The 16757-nt window shown below is 44.4% G+C and overlaps 1 pseudogene; it reads left to right on the top strand.

Annotated features, from left to right (window-relative positions):
* Positions 1 to 1606: 1606 nt before the first annotated feature.
* Positions 1607 to 16757, top strand: part of LOC144685345 (organic cation/carnitine transporter 2-like) — a 44636-nt pseudogene continuing 29485 nt past the window's right edge.

Below are 16757 nucleotides of genomic sequence, written 5' to 3'. Positions count from 1 at the left end.
GCTGGCAGATATGTAGCATTAAACAAGCAGTCACAAAGTCACTACAAACTCTCCGTCAGATGTTCACCTCTCCTTGCCATGCCAGTGGCCAGTGACACTTGCAGTGTCCTTCGATAATCGTTCCACATTGCCTGAGTTTTCTAGATCCTATTATCACCAGCAAGGCACATCTCAACAAGTCCCTCTCTCCCTCAGGTCACAACAGTCTTGACAATGCAGAATTCTAGAGATTCCTGTGTCCAACCCCTTTAAATGGTTTTGTCGGCTCTGGTAAAACTGTTTTCCCCATAGAGAGCTGTACTTCTGCTTCCCATCATTTCTTACAGAGCACTGATGACCTGTTCCAGGGAGAGTTCCACTTCTCCCCTCTGCACCTCAGCAGCAGCTGTTCTTTGTTCTGTCAGGTACTGTGAAAAGTGCCAAAACTCCCACCTGACACCTCAATGAGTTTCTATTTGAGTTTCCCTTCCCATGGCAGCCTGAGAACACATGGGCATGTTCCCAAACTGAGGTGCGTATGGGGAATTCACGCTTTTCAGAACATTGAATTTCACTTTCAGTGAAAGAAACATTTTTTAAAAATTATCAGCTTGTAAAGCTCAACATACATGACAATGATTGTCAGGTGCGATGGGACAGAAACAGTTTCCTTCACTTCCTCTTCTACCACCAGCTGCTCTTGCTCGCTCATGACATGCGTGTCACTCAGTGAACTCCTCCTCTTGCTCATTGACTACATTCTCTGGGATGCCTGTTTATAAACTGATGTGTGGATTTGCATCCAATCGGGAATCTAGGCTAACCGGGAGGAGGGGAATGGGGCAGCATTCGGAATAGGTTTGCAAAAAAATTAATTTGCTGCCAACTCTGAAAGGGAAAGCTAAAAACAATGTAGATGTCACAACTGGAAGTCAACCAGAAATATTAAATACCAGGTAGGACAGACTCCAGCTTAACCACAACCAATAATTCATGTCAATGGCATTCACAATGGGCATCTGAGACTCATTCTGCTTGGGCAGCAGAGTATCTACCAAATGCTGTACCAAGCCCTTCCTCCAAACTAACATAAATTCCATGGGAAAATATAGCTCCTGTATTGTGGAATAGCTGAGCAGTCTGCATATCCCACACAGCCTATCTCCAACATCTAAAGAATATTTTTCATCCCTTGTCAGGAGTCAGTATGGAAACAGACATTGTAATATAAAAGCAAAAAACTGCGGACGCTGGAAATCCAAAATAAAAATAAAAATACCTGGAAAAACTCAGCAGGTCTGGCAGCATCTGACAGACATTGTAATCTTTGTGGTAATATCTGTTTTGTAATTACAAGGACAAGTGTTTCTCCTGCCAGAAGAATAAGAAACATTTCAATGCTGGCAAACAAACTGTCAATTTAAAGGATCCATTTTAATGGTACAGTGGGATTGGGAGGAGCTCTCAGGGCTGGGTTAAGGTTGGATTAGTATTTATAGGTGGAAGTGATTGAGGTTGAAACAGAGTTTGAAATAACTCAAGGCTGTAGTTCCGGTCTGCCCTCCAAGGGAAAATTGCTGCAGTTTTATGAAAGAAATTCGCTGCCAGACCTCTCGCTGTCACTAACATGCGGGATTACGATGAAATCACCGCTTTTCTCGGAGAATGGGGACCCTACCAGAAATGATCTTCTTCCTTTTGAGCCTCAGCATCTTTCCCAATGGTTTCAGCAGAACGTCCATAGTTTTTTTTGGGGGGGTGGGGTATTCCAGAGCATCACTGCTTAATTCCCGGGAATCTCAATCTGAGTGAAGCGTGGATGAATCGGACTATCCCTCTGGGAAAAAAAAATACAAACTCCTGTACAGCAAATGTAGACGGTACCGGCTGGATGTGATAGTAAATCTTTCGGAGACCTTTCCCAACCCAGATTCCTGCAATATGTCTGAGGTAGAACAGGAGCCCTGTTTGGATGGTTGGAAGTACAGTAAGGATCAGTACATCTCCACCATCGTCAGTGAGGTAAGTGCCGGAAGAAATAGAGTGATTACACCGGCACTAGTGAGTCTGAGAATTAATTGTGAAAGCAATTAATATATTTATATTTTTGTAAGAAAAAGAGCATATGAACCCAGACCCAACCTACAGTTCTTTATCTTGCATGATTTGAATTTTAACTCTGACCTCTATCTTTGTTCCCCATCTAAAACTCAACATGACTCCCTCTCCAGCCTTAAGAAGATTTATCTAATTTATCTCAATTAAAATTTTCCTTTCCTAATCTCAATTGGTTTAACAGTCAAAGATTCTACAACTTCAAATTTGCTTCAAATTAAGGAAGTCTGAAAAGACAATTTAAATGTCACTTACCTGACACAGAGAGTGGTGAATGTAATGGGATGAGCTGTCAAGGGAAGCAGTGGGGGCTCATTGTAACAGCAGGTTTGGGGGAGAATTGTATAATTATGCAATTCTTTTAACACAGGAAAATGCCAGGAAGCAACCCAGAGAAGTGTAAATGAACAAAATAGAAATTGTCCTGGATTTTGTGGTAGTAATGACATGGAAACTGCCAATGCTAACCATCATTCCTCTTCTGAAACTGGCAGGGCAGTTTCCTTCAATGTCAGCCACTGACCCGAAAACCTAGGCCATTGTTATTTTTAAATTCATTTACAGGATGTGGGCATCACTGGCTAGGCCAGCATTTATTGCCCATTAAAAATTGCTCTTGAGAAGGTGGTGGTGAGATGCCTTCTTGAATCGCCGTGGTCCCTGTGGTATAGGTACACCCACAGTGCTGTTAGCAAGGGAGTTCCAGGATTCTGACCAGTGACAGTGAAGGAATGACGATATATCTCCAAGTCAGGATGGCGAGTGGCTTGGATGGGAGCTTCCAGGTGGTGGTTTTCCCATCTATCTGCTGCCCTTGTCCTTCTAGATGATTGCGGTCACGGGTTTGAATGGTGCTCCCTAAGGAGCCTTGGTGAGTTTCTGCAGTACATCTTGTAGATGGTACACATTGCTGCTATTGTGCATCAGTGGTGGAGGGAGTGAATGCTTGTGCAAGGGGTGGCAATCAAACGGGCTGCTTTGTCCTGGATGATGTCAAGATTCTTGAGTGTTGTGGGAGCTGCACTCATCCAGGCAAGTGGAGAGTATTCCATCATACTCCTGACTTGTGCATTGTAGATGGTGGACAAGCTCTGGGGAGTCAGGAGGTGAGTTACTCATCACATGATTCCTAGCCTCTGACCTGCTCTTGTAGGCACAGTATTTATAAGGCTGGTCCTGTTCAGTTTCTGGTCAATGCTAACCCCCGGGGTGCTGATACTGGGGGATTCAGTGATGGTGATGCCATTGAATGTCAAGGGCGATGGTTAGATTTTCTCTTGTTGGAGGTTGTCCTTGCCTGGCACTTGTGTGGTGCAATTGTTACTTGCCACTTGTCAGGCCAAACCTGGATATTGTCCAGGTCTTGCTGCATTTGGACATGGACTGCTTCAGTATCTGAGGAGTCACGAGTGGTGCTGGAAATTGTTCAATCATCAGTGAACATCCCCACTTCTGACTTTATGATAGAAGTAAGGTCAGTGATGAAGCAGCTGAAGATGGTTTGACCTAGGACACTACCCTTACGAACTCCTGCAGAACTGAGATGACTGACCTCCAACAACCATCTTCCTTTCTGCTAGGTATAACTCCAACCAGCAAAGAGGTTTCCCCCTGACTCCCATTGGCTCCAATTTTGCTAGAGCTCCTTAATGCCACACTCGGTCAGACGCTGCCTTGATGTCAAGTGCCAGAGATCTCTTCCCTTCCTTGACCTCTCTGTCTCAATTTCTGGTGATAGACTGTCCACCAATATCCATTACAAGCCTACCGACTCCCACAGCTACCTCGACTACAGCTCCTCACACCCCGCTTCCTGTAAGGACTCCATCCCATTCTCTCAGTTCCTTCACCTCCGTCGCATCTGTTCTGATGATGCCACTTTCAAAAACAGTTCCTCTGACATGTCTTCCTTCTTCCTTAACCGAGGTTTTCCACCCATGGTGGTTGACAGGGCCCTCAACCGTGTCCAGCCCATCTCCCACACATTCACCCTCACACCTTCCTCTCCCTCCCAGAAACATGATAGGGTCCCCCTTGTCTTCACTTATCACCCCACCAGCCTCCGCATTCAAAGGATCATCCTCCGCCATTTCCGCCAACTCCAGCATGATGCCACCACCAAACACATCTTCACTTCACCCCCCCTGGTGGCATTCCACAGGGATCGTTCCTTCCGGGACACACTGGTCCACTCCTCCATCACCCCTTACACCTCAACCACCTCCCACGGCACCTTCCCATGCAATCACAGAAGGTGCAACACCTGTCCCTTTACTTCCCCTCTCCTCACCGTTCAAGGGCCCAAACACTCCTTTCAAGTGAAGCAGCAATTCACTTGCACTTCCCTCAATTTAGTCTACTGCATTCGTTGCTCCCAATGCGGTTTCCTCTACATTGAAGAGACCAAACCCATACTGGGTGACCGCTTTGCAGAACACCTTCGGTCTGTCTGCAAGCATTACCCAGACCTCCCTGTCGCTTGCCATTTCAACACTCCACCCTGCTCTCATGCCCACATGTCCGTCCTTGACCTGCTGCATTGTTCCAGTGAAGCTCAACACAAACTGGAGGAACAGCACCTCATCTTCCAACTAGGCACTTTACAGCCTTCCAGACTGAATATTGAGTTCAACAATTTTAGATCATGAACTCTCTCCTCCATCCCCACCTACTTTCCGATCCCCCCCACTTTTTTTTCCCCAATAATTTATATAGAATTTTCTTTTCCCACCAATTTCCATTATTTTTAAATGTATTTCCATCCATTGATTTATCTCTACCTTTTAGCCTATTTTGATTCCTTCACCCCACCCCACCCCCACTAGAGCTATCTATACCTTGTCCTGCTTTCTACCCTTAATTAGCACATTCCTTAGATAATATCACCACCTTCAACACCTCTTTGTCCTTTTGTCTGTGACATCTTTTGGTTATCTCCACCTATCATTGGCCCTCTATCCAGCTCTACTTGTCCCACCTCCCCTTAAACCAGCTTATATTTCACCTCTCTTCTATTTTTACTTAGTTCTGTTGAAGGGCCACACAGACTCGGAACGTTAACTGTGCTCCTCTCCACAGATGCTGCCAGACCTGCTGAGTTTTTCCAGGTATTTTTATTTTTGTTTCCAATCTTACCAATGTGACTGCACTTGAACTGTCTCTGTTGCAGAGGAATGGTCACTTTATAGAGGTTTCCTTAATGTATGGCCGCTTCCAACAGGCGACCCTGGTGAGCACAGCACAACGTTACTGGGTACTCACCTCCGAGTTCCCTTCAAAATGCAGCCCGCCAAGAGTATGCCTTTTATGTGCTGCTGTGAAACATGTCGGCGTGATTTCCCGTTGACGTGGACAGACGACACAGCGGGGGTGGGTGGTGATGGTGGGGGTAGGAGGGAGGGGAGAGGTGTGGGAATGATTCCGGCAGGCTGGCCTAATAACCATCTGCAGAAGTATTACAATGAGGTTCTCGATGTCCGATGGTGGGAATCGCAGCCCGCCATTGGCAGGCGGAGCGGACAATCACGAACTGGTTTCACACCATCATGAAACCGATCGTGCCTTATTGTCCGCTTACGCCACCGAACACGCCCGACGCCGGCGGGCATGGAAAATCCCGGCCCTCGTCTCAATTCTGGGTAACTATGTAACTACATCCCCAATCATCTCCCCCAAACCTTAGCCCCCGAACACCTGTCAACCACCCGGGTACCCTCACAACACCACCCCCCATGAGCATTCCCCCCAACCTCACTGACTACCCTCCAGATCACCCAATAAGTCTCCGGACCCCACAGCTAGCCCCACGTCCCCCCACCTACCCACCCGACCCCACAGACTACCCCCCCCCAACCACGCAATTACCCCCTCGACCCATTAACTACCCCCTTCCCAACCACCTGGCTATCCTCACAAACCACCCCCCCCAGCCATCCCCTCCTACCTCCCCAACTATCCTCCCGACCCCCTGACACACCTCCCAACCCCTCAACTAGTCCGCTGACCCCCCTACTATCCCACCTAACCACCCAACCCCACTGACTACTCCCCCAACCACCCAATTACCCCCTCAATCCGTTAACTACCCCCTTCCCAACCACCTGGCTATCCTCACAAACCACCCCCCCAGCCATCCCCTCCTACCTCCCCAACTACCCTCCTAACCCACCTGACACCTCCCTCAATGACCTGACTATCCCCTCGACCACCCAACAACTCCCCTGATCTGCTAACTAATTCCCAACCACACAACTATCCTTCCGACCATCTAACTACCCCTCCGACCCAACCCAACTGTAGAGGCACTGAAAAATTTAACTAAAGGTGCAGTTAGTCCTGGGGCATTAGTCTTCAGTACCAATGCCGTGATGTTGTCATGGCCCATAGCCTTTGTTGCATCAAGTGCACTTCGTTGTTGCTTGATATCACATAGAGCGAATTGAATTGGCTGAAGATTGGCAACTGTGATGCTGGGGACCTCAGGAGCAGACCAAGATTAATCATTCACTTGGCACTCCTGGCTGAAGGTGGTGCAGATGCTTCAACTATGCCTTTTGCATTAATGTTCTGGGTTCCGCCATCTTTAAAAACAGGGATGTTCACGGACTCCTCTTCTTGTTAGTTCTCTAATGGTCCACCGATATTCATAACTGGACATGGCAGGACAGAACATCTAAAACACTATCAGCAGCGAATACTTTGCCTGGGATGCCCTTAGTATTGCGACATTCAGTTAGTTTTCACCAGTTCACCCATCTGATACTCATGCAAAAGCGAGTTCCTCCCAATACCAGACAACTTCCTCCAACACAAAGACATCCAGCAAACAAACAAGCTTTCCTTCCACAGTCCCTATTGCCCACAATGTTAGATACATTTAATAAACCACTTATTCCATGTTTCTGAAGTTTGTAACATTTTATTATGTCTTGCAGTTTGCAAGTTTTTCAATTCAATCTTAGGGTTCAGTTCATCAAATTAATTTGTTGGCCAAATTTCTGTTTGGTCTTTGTTATTTAGAGAAATAATGCATAATGGAGACAAAATTGTAACATAGGCATAGCTTTATCATCTATAATTTGTGAGCAAGTTAAGTTATGAAATGTTTATTCAACAAATGAACTTGTTTTCAGTGGTAAGAAGAATAACAAGCTGAGAACTGATTTCAATCTTTATAAGGCCGAGAGGTAAACTTTAACCTTTAAGAGGTAGCAGTGTAGATTTTGTCCCCCACAGGCATGTCAGTGTTCTGGAACAGTTTCCTATCAAAATAAATTAAATGTAATAATATTAACTTTTTAAATAATGAAATAGCTCTGCCAAGATTGAGCAGTTGATAAGTGAACTATTTAATGTGGGATTGCACTGAACTGTCTAGCGATTTCTACTGAATCAGATGATCTTAATAAGGCATGGATTTTCATGGAGTCATGGAGACTCCATAGAGCTTCCAAAATAGTGGGTGGGACCCGGATGCAGAAGTCCCGCACCTATTTCTGACAGATCCAATTTTTTGCCAATAGTGGAAAGAGAGCAGGGTATGATTCACACACGAGGGAAACCCAAACTCAGCAGGGCCATTTGAACTCATTATTCAAATAGATCCTTTTTTGGCTGTTGCAGGGGTCTTAACCCACAGCGTGGGACTCACAAATTTATGGAGTAGATGTAAATGCTCTTACAGGGCAGATAAGGACTATATAACTGTCATGATGTGAAGTTATTTAAATCCCTCACTCTTTAAAAATATTTTTAAAATGCTATACTAGCAATTTCAATAGCTGCTTTTTGACATTTCCCTAAGGGTGCTTTCTGAATGCGTGGCTGATTTTCAAAAGCTTCAGATATCTCAGTAGGGTGGGGGGAGGGATTGAGTTTGCAGTCTGACAGGTCAAATAAGCTATTTTAAGATTAGCTCTCTTTAATGTGGGTTATGAATAGAAGTTTGTTTTTATAATGGATTAACCACTGGAGATTTAAAAGGTGTGAATGAGCTTCCATGAATGGGAAGTTATTTTTAATGTAATGAGGAACTTCATTTTATTTCATCTCAACATAGTTCTTGAGGTCTGTCCATGGTGGATACTGGATGGATTGGCATGATGGGTAAAGGGCCAAGGGGGATTGTTGAATTGGCATGGGTTGCCATGAGTTGACATGGGTTGGCATAGGTTGACATGAGTTAGCATTACATTCCTATAGTGTTTCCATCCCTCCCTCCTCTTCAAACCAAAAAAAAAGAGGGATAGACAGTACCTTCAGGAGAGCACCAGACCTGCGAGGGACACTCTTCTGAAAGTGGATTTTTAAAAAAGTAGCTGATTGGTGAGTAAATCCTGGTGAGTTTTTTTTCAATCTATTAAAATTATTCGTTGCTTATTACTGAGGTAGAAGCTACCAAAAAAGTATAGAGTAGTACTGTACAAGTATAATTAGTCAAGAAACAAGGTTCCTAGCTAACATAAATAAGGCCCCAAGCTAGCGTATTTTTTAAGGGAGTAACTAGCTTAATCGAGAGGGACATCATGGCAGGAGATCTTAGACCCGTGATATGCTCCTCCTGCAGGATGTGGGCAATGACGGATGCTTCCAGCGTCCCTGTTGACCATGTGTGCGGAAGATGTGTCCAAAAGCAGCTTCTAGCTACCCGGATTTCGGAGCTGGAGCTGCGGGTGGACTCATTGTGGAGCATCGGTGATGCTGAGAAAGTCGTGGATAGCACGTTTAGTGAGGTGGTCACACCGTAGGTGAAGATTACACAGGCAGAAAGGGAATGGGTGACCATCAGGAACAGTAAAAGACTCAGGAAGGTAGTGCAGGAGTCCCCTGTGGTCATCCCCCTCACTAACAGATGTACCACTTTGGATACTGTTGAGGGGGTTGGCCTCTCAGGGGAAAGCTGCAACAGCCAAGTTCACGTCACCGTGGGTAGCTCTGCTGCACATAAGGGCGGGAGGAAAACAAGTGGCAGGGCTATAGTGATAGGGGATTCAAGGTTAGCGGCACAGACAGACACTTCTGTGGCCGCAAATGTGAATCAAGGATGGTATATTGTCTCCCTGGTGCCAGGGTCCGGGATGTCACGGAGCGGCTGCAGGACATTCTGGGGAGGGAAAGTAAGCAGCCAGTGGTCGTGGTACGCATTGGTACCAACGACATAGGTAAACTAAGGGATGTAGACCTGCAAGCTCAGTACAGGGAGTTAGGAGATAAATTAAAATGCAGGACCTCAAATGTAGTAATCTCAGGATTACTCCCAGTTCCATGTGCTAGCGAGAGCAGGAATAAGAGGATAGACCAAATGAACACGTGGCTGGAGAGATGGTGTAGCCGGGAGAGATTCAGATTCTTGAGGCACTGGGACCAGTTCTGGGGAAGGTGGGACCTGTACAAACCGGACGGGCTGCACCCAGGCAGAGCTGGGACCAGTGTCCTTGAGGGGGCTTTTGCTAGTTCTGTTGGGGAGTATTTAAACTAGTGTGGCAGGGGGATGGGATCCCAGGAGTATGATGAGATAGGTCAGATTCAGATCAGAAAAATGGAAGTAGAACATTAGCTAGGGACGTTGTGATAGACATGGAGTTACAGGAGAAGCAAAGTTTAAAAAGTGTCCAGCAAGGGAAATTGACAAGGTTAAACTGTTTATACTTCAATGCAAGGAGTATTACAAACAAGGTAGATGAGTTAAGGGCACAGGTAGACACATGGCAGCAGGATGTCATTGCTATAATGGAGACCTGGCTAAAGGAGGGACAAAACTGGCAGCTAAATATCCCTGGTTATAGAGTTTTCAGACACGATAGAGTAGGAGATAAAAAAGGAGGAGGGGGAGCACTAATGGTTAAAGAATCAATTCCAGTTGTGAGAAGGGATTAGATACTAAATGGGTCAACAAACGAGGCTTTATGGATTGAGCTTAGAAATAAAAAAGGGGCAGTCATGCTACTGGGAGTATAATACAGACCCCCAAATAATGAAAGGGAGATAGAAGAACAAATAAGTAGGCAAATTTCTGCTTGTAAGAACAAGAGGGCAATAATAGCAGGAGACTCCAACAATCCGAATATCAACTGGGATTCAAACAATATAAGGGGCACTGAGGGAGAAAAATTCATGCAGTGTATCCAGGAAAATGTTTTCAACCAATTAGTGACAAACCCAACGAGAGTAGATGCAATTCTAGACCTAGTCTTGGGGAACGAAGAAGGGCAAGTGGGTGAAGTGACAGTTGGTGACCATATCGGGGACAGTGATCACAATTCAGTTAGATTTAGCATTACCATGGAAAAGGATAGAGATAAGGCAGGAGTAAAAGTCTTGTAATGGGGGAAGGCAAATTTTGCAGAAATGAGAAGGGACTTGGCTGAGGTGGACTGGACAGCACTGCTGGAAGATAAAACAGTGGAAAACCAGTGGGGAGCACTAAAAAGCAAGATCCTAATTCTACAAAGTAGACATGTCCCCGACAAAAATAAGAGTGGTACTGCCAAATCTAGACCTCCCTGGTTGTCTTGAGGAATACAGGGGAAGATCAAACAGAAAAAGAAAGCGTACAATAGGCACAAAGAACTAAGCACTGCAGATAGCCTAGACAAATATAAGAAGTGCAGGGACAAAGTGAAAAAGGAAATAAGAAATTCAAAAAAAGGGCATGAAAAAAGATTAGCAAGTAAAGTTAAAGATAACTCAAAGATGTTTTACCAATACATTAATGCTAAAAGGTTAGTTAAAGAAAAAGTGGGACCAATCATTTTGTCTCTGTGTTTACAAAGGAAAGGAAGGATATAGATATAGTAGTCCAAGAGGAAGACTGTGAGATATTGGATGGGATAGTCATAAAGAGAGAGGAAGTACTCGAAGGGTTGAAATCGTTGAAAGTTGATAAGTCACCAGGGCCAGATGGATTGTTTCCGAGGCTGCTGAAGGAAGTCAGGGAGGAGATAGCAGACGCTATGAGGATGATTTTCCAATCTTCACTAGATACAGGGGAGGTACCAGAGGACTGGAGAAATGCAAACGTAGTTCCATTGTTTAAAATGGGATCAAAGGAAATGCCTAACAATTATAGGCCAGTTAGCCTTACATCGGTGGTGAGCAAATTAGTAGAATCAATCCTGAGGGATAGGATTAACTGTCATGTGGAAAGGCATGGACTAGTCAGGGATGGTCAGCATGAATTTGTTAAAGGAAGGTCTTGCCTCACAAATTTGATTGAATTCTTTGAGGAAGTGACAAGAAGGGTTGATGAAGGTAGTGCAGTGGATGTTGTGTACATGGATTTTAGCAAGGCATTTGACAAGGTCCCACATGGCAAATTGGTCAGGAAAGTAAAAGCCCATGGGATTCAGGGTAATGTGGCAAACTGCATAAAAGGTTGGCTTTGTAACAGGAAACAAAGGGTAATGGTCGATGGATGCCCTTGCGAATGGAAAGTTGTCTCAAGTGGTGTTCTACAGGGCTCGGTGTTGGGACCCTTGTTGTTTGTGTTATATATTAATGATTTGGACGTGAACATGAGGGGCACGATTGGGAAATTTGCAGATGACATAAAGATTGGCCGAGTAGTGGATAGTGTAGAGGATTGCCATAATCTTCAAAACGATAAAGATGGGTTGGCGGAGTGGGCAGTAAAGTGGCAGATGGATTTTAACATAGAGAAATGTGAGGTCCTACATTTAGGGAGGTCAAACAGTTACATGGATTACAAAATAAATGGGAATATACTAAGAGGGGTAGTTGAAGTGAGAGATCTTGGTGTACAAGTACACAGGTCCCTGAAGGCAGCAGTTCAAGTAGACAAGGTTGTAAAGAAGGCATATGGAATGCTCTCCTTCACTGGCAGAGGTATAGAATATAAAAGTAAGGATATAATGTTGGAATTGTATAAAACACTGGTGAGGCCACAACTGGAGTATTGCGTGCAGTTCTGGTCACCACATTACAGGACGGATGTAATAGCTCTGGAGAGAGTGCAGAGGAGGTTTACAAGAATGTTACCAGAGTTAGAAAAGAGTAGCTATGAGGAGAGATTGGGTAGGTTGGAGTTATTTTCCTTAGAACAAAAAAGGCTGAGAGGTGACTTGATTGAGGTGTACAAAATTATGAGGGGAATAGATAGAGTGGACAGGATAAAATTGTTTCCCTTGGTGGAGAATTCTAGAACCAGGAGATTTAGGTTCAAGATAAGTGGCAGAAGGTGTAGGGGGGACATGAGGAAGAACTTTATTATGCAGAGGGTAGTGGGTGTCTAGAATTCGCTGCCCAAGTTGGTGATAGAGGCAGAAACTTTAAACTCTTTTAATAAGTACCTGGGTCTGCACCTAAAGTGCCGTAAGCTGCAGGGCTATGGGCCGGGTGCAGGAAGGTGGGTTTAGAAAGGGCATCTGGGTGTCCTCGGGCTGGCATGGGCAAGATGGGCCAAATGGCCTCCTTCTGTGCTATAACTTTTCTATGGTTCTATGGTTCTATGGTTTGGCATGAGCTGACACAGAGACTATAAGGAGCCACGGGGATGCTTGTGGGCATGAATTGGCATGGGGTGACATGTGGAGCGGGTGGGAAGTGATAGGGTGTGAGATGTGAGGACAGGAGGGCCTGATCCAAGGCAGGTTTTATAACCAGCTTGCCTGGGCATGTGGCTAACTCTGTGGCTCCCTCTGATTTTCTTCTGGGGGTGGCGGGCCTGACTTCATCCACCGCCCAAGTTGAAGATTGCGTCATACTGGGGCCTTTCTATTGAGGTGGGTGTGCCAACTCAGGAAATTTCCTGACTCAAGCTACCCATATCAGTAGCAAAAATCCAGCCCACAGAGTCAGTGTGTTGAATTTGGTAGAGGAACAATTTACCAAGACTCTAATGTCTGTTTGCTAGTCAGTAAGTCAAATTGCAAAGTGTATTTGTAGATCGAGCTCGGCTGTGATGTAGTTCCTATCAAACAGCCTACCAACTCACACGTCACATATAATGAATGGCCAACTGAGCAAGGAAGCAAATAGGGAATGCACCCTTGGAACCTAGATCAGCATCGATCAGTGGTCTAGGGATATAACAGGGAAATGGGCTCAAATTCAGTTACAAATAAAAAAATGGGACTAGAGGCAGCAGAAAGAGAAAGGCCATTACAAAGGGAACAGGCCGAAAGGCAGCAGGGAGAAAGAAAACAAGAAAGAGAATTAGAAAAAGAAAAGGAAAGAGAAATGGAAATGTGACAACTTGATCTCCAGAGGGCATTAGAAATGGTGAAGTTAGAAAAGGAGGAAAGGGAAAAAGAGAGAGAATTCCAGTTTAGATTGCTGGCAGTTAAAAAAGAGACACCTGTTTGAGGCAGGGCTTATTTCCAGATCAGAATTCAGTGGTGAGATGTTTCAATTTGTACAAGCTCTTGTAAAATTTGAAGAAAGAGATGTTGAAGCATTCTTTATTTCTTTCGGACAAACTTACATTGAATTTGAAAGACTTAAATAATGTAGTTTTGAGGTGGATACGAGCATTAGGAGTTGTAACTACCTATGACGTTCTCAGAGGGACCTTTCTCTTGGAAGAGTTTAAAAGCTCCCTATTTTCTGTAATAAGAACCCATGTGGAAGACCAAAGGGCTGCAACTGCTGGACAGGCAGCAGTAATGGCCGATGATTATGAGCTGATCCATAAAACTAAACCTTTTTTCCATCGCCCCCATAAAATTGAAAAGGATAGAAAGTGGGAGAGTGAAAGGAAGGTGAGTTGCCAGGGTAAAGAATGAATAGCTGGGAATATCTTGAGATCTCCTCCCCAGATCAGGAAGGAAGGTACTGAGGACGGGAGGTGAAACTCTAAGGCCTAAATGTTTCCACTGTAATAAAGTGGGACACATTCATTCAGAGTGCTGGAAGTTGGGGGGAATTATTGGAGTTTGTAAGAGTGAGTCCAAAAAGGGAACTCAAAAAGAAAATGCCACAGATCAAATTGTAGCTTTAACTACAAATAAGGTTCTGGAGGTAAACAATGCTGTGAATGCAGGTGAAGTGAATAAGGTAGATGAGAGATATAAAAGATTTTTGTCTAAAAGGAAGATAATTCCTTTTTCATCAAATGATGCAGCTAAACCCAAAGGCATATTAAGGGTCCCCGGAGCTACTCAAACTCTTTTGCTGGAGAAGGACCTAGTTTCCCCTCCTGAGATTTCAGTGAAAACAAAAGTGTTAGTAAATAGGATAAGTGGAGATTATATCCCAGTTCCATTGTACAAAGAGTAATTGGAATGTGCTTTGTCGTCTGGATTGGTGGTTGTAGAAGTGGTTAAGAAGTTACCCGTGGATGGAGTGGATCTACACCTGGGGAATGATTTGGCAGGAGTGAAAGTTATAGCTTCGCCCATAATCACAGAAAGTCCGAAAGAGGCTAAAGAGACAGAGCAATTACAAGAACAGGTTCCTGGTACTTTTCTATCGTGTGTGCTGACCAGAGCAATGGCTAAACAAAGTCCATCACCAGAGGTCAATGTAATACCACGAGTAGATGTTCAAGTGGTTGAAACTTTATTTAAGGATGACGATAATTCAAAAGAAATGTTTGGTATGTCTTCCTTAATTGAGGCTCAGAAAGCAGGTCCAGAGTTAAACAAGTTAGCACAGTCAGCTCACAGTGAAGTTGAGGCTGGAGGAGTTCCAGAGTGTTATTACCTTAAAAACAGGGTTCTGGTGAGGAAGTGGAGACACCCCCACAGACCTGTAGATGAGGAATGGACGGTTGTTCATCAGATAGTGGTACTGCCCAAATATCATAAGGAGATATTGTGAGTAGCACACGAGGTTCCCATAGCAGGGCTTGTAGGAATACGGAAAACCCAAGTATCGGTAAATAGACATTTTTGCCTGGCCAAGACTTCATAAAGACACAGTGCAATTTTGTGGAACGTGTCATACATATCAGGTAGTAGGTAAACCGCAAGATGTAATCAAACCAGCACCTTTAATACCCATATGGGTTTTTGAAAAACCATTTAGTTGGGTATTTGTCGATTATGAAGCGCCATTGCCCAAAACAAAAGCTGGACATCAATATATCCTGACAATCTTGGATATAACCATCTGATTTCCAGAAGCTTTTCCTTTAAGGACAATTACAGCTAAGGTGGTAGTGGAAAAGTTAACTCAGTTTTTCACTCATTATGGCTAACCGATTGAAATACAATCTGACCAATGTTCTAACTTCATGTCTAAAATTTTCCAGGGTATAATCAACAGTTTGGGCGTCAAACAAAAATAATCTACTGCCTATCACCTCAGACACAGGAGCTTTAGAGAGATATCATCAGACTCTCAAAACCATGAGTAAGACCTCTTGTCATGAATACCCAAAGGATTGGGACAAAGGATCAGATTTCTTACTATTTGCTACCAGAGATTCTCTCAACGTATCTACTGGATTTAGCCCATTCGAATTGATCAATGGTCATGCAATAAGAGGCCCATTAAAATTGGTTAAGGAAAAGTTCCTACAGCACAACGACGAATCCTCCATGTTGGATTACGTGTCCATGTTTCTAAAAAGACTCACAGGTGCATGTAAAGTAGCGTGTGAGCATTAAAAAATCTCACAAGCCAGAATGAAAGAATGGGCAGATAAACATGCTTCAACTAGAATGTTCCAAGCAGGAGACAAAGTATTGGTATTATTACCTTTGCAGGGTGAGCCACTGAAAGTGAAATTTAGTGGCCCCTACAAGATAGTTAGGAGGGTCAGGGCAGTGACTTATCTGATAGATACTCCTGAGCGTAGGAAGAAGAAACGCATATGTCACATAAACATGTTGATCATTGCAGAGGAGATGATCAGAAAGAGCAAGTGTGCCAGGTGGTAGGATTCATGGAGGATGACATAGACAGCAAAAGCCAGGTAGAAGGAGAAATAGACAGTGCACAAAGTGAACCACCTACAATTTGACTGGCCAATGCGAAAATAATGGAACAGTCAGACACTGTGCTCTTGTATTTAGAGGAAGGACCACGGGAAGATTTAATAAGGCTACTTAGGAAGCATAAGGAAATTTGTAGCGATGCATCTGGATGTACTACATTACCTAAACATGATGTGGACGTAGGAGACTCAGTGCCGATGAAACAACATCCGTATCATTTGAACCCAGAGAAACGAGCTCAGTTAGAAACATAGAAACATAGAAACTAGGAGCAGGAGTAGGCCATTTGGACCTTCGAGCCTGCTCTGCCATTCATCATGATCATGGCTGATCATCCAACTCAATAGCCTGCTCCCGCTTTCTCCCCATACCCTTTGACCCCTTTTGCCCCAAGAGCTATATCTAACTCCTTCTTGAAAACATACAATGTTTTGGCCTCAACTACTTTCTGTGGTAGCGAATTCCATAGGCTCACCACTCTCTGGGTGAAGAAATTTCTCCTCATCTCAGTCCTAAATGGTCTACCCCATATCCTCAGACTGTGATCCCTGGTTCTGGACTCCCCCACCATCGGGAACATCCTTCCTTCATCTACCCTGTCTAGTCCTGTTAGAATTTTATAGGTTTCTATGGAATCCCCTCTCATTCTTCTGAACTCTAGCGAATATAATCCTAATCGACTCAATCTCTCCTCATATGTCAGTCCCGCCATCCCAGGAATCAGTCTGGTAAACTTTCACTGCACTCCTTCCATAGCAAGAACAT

This window comes from Cetorhinus maximus, chromosome 10 (assembly GCF_964194155.1).
Source record: "Cetorhinus maximus chromosome 10, sCetMax3.hap1.1, whole genome shotgun sequence".
Taxonomy (NCBI): domain Eukaryota; kingdom Metazoa; phylum Chordata; class Chondrichthyes; order Lamniformes; family Cetorhinidae; genus Cetorhinus; species Cetorhinus maximus.
This window is presented reverse-complemented; position numbering and strand designations above follow the sequence as displayed.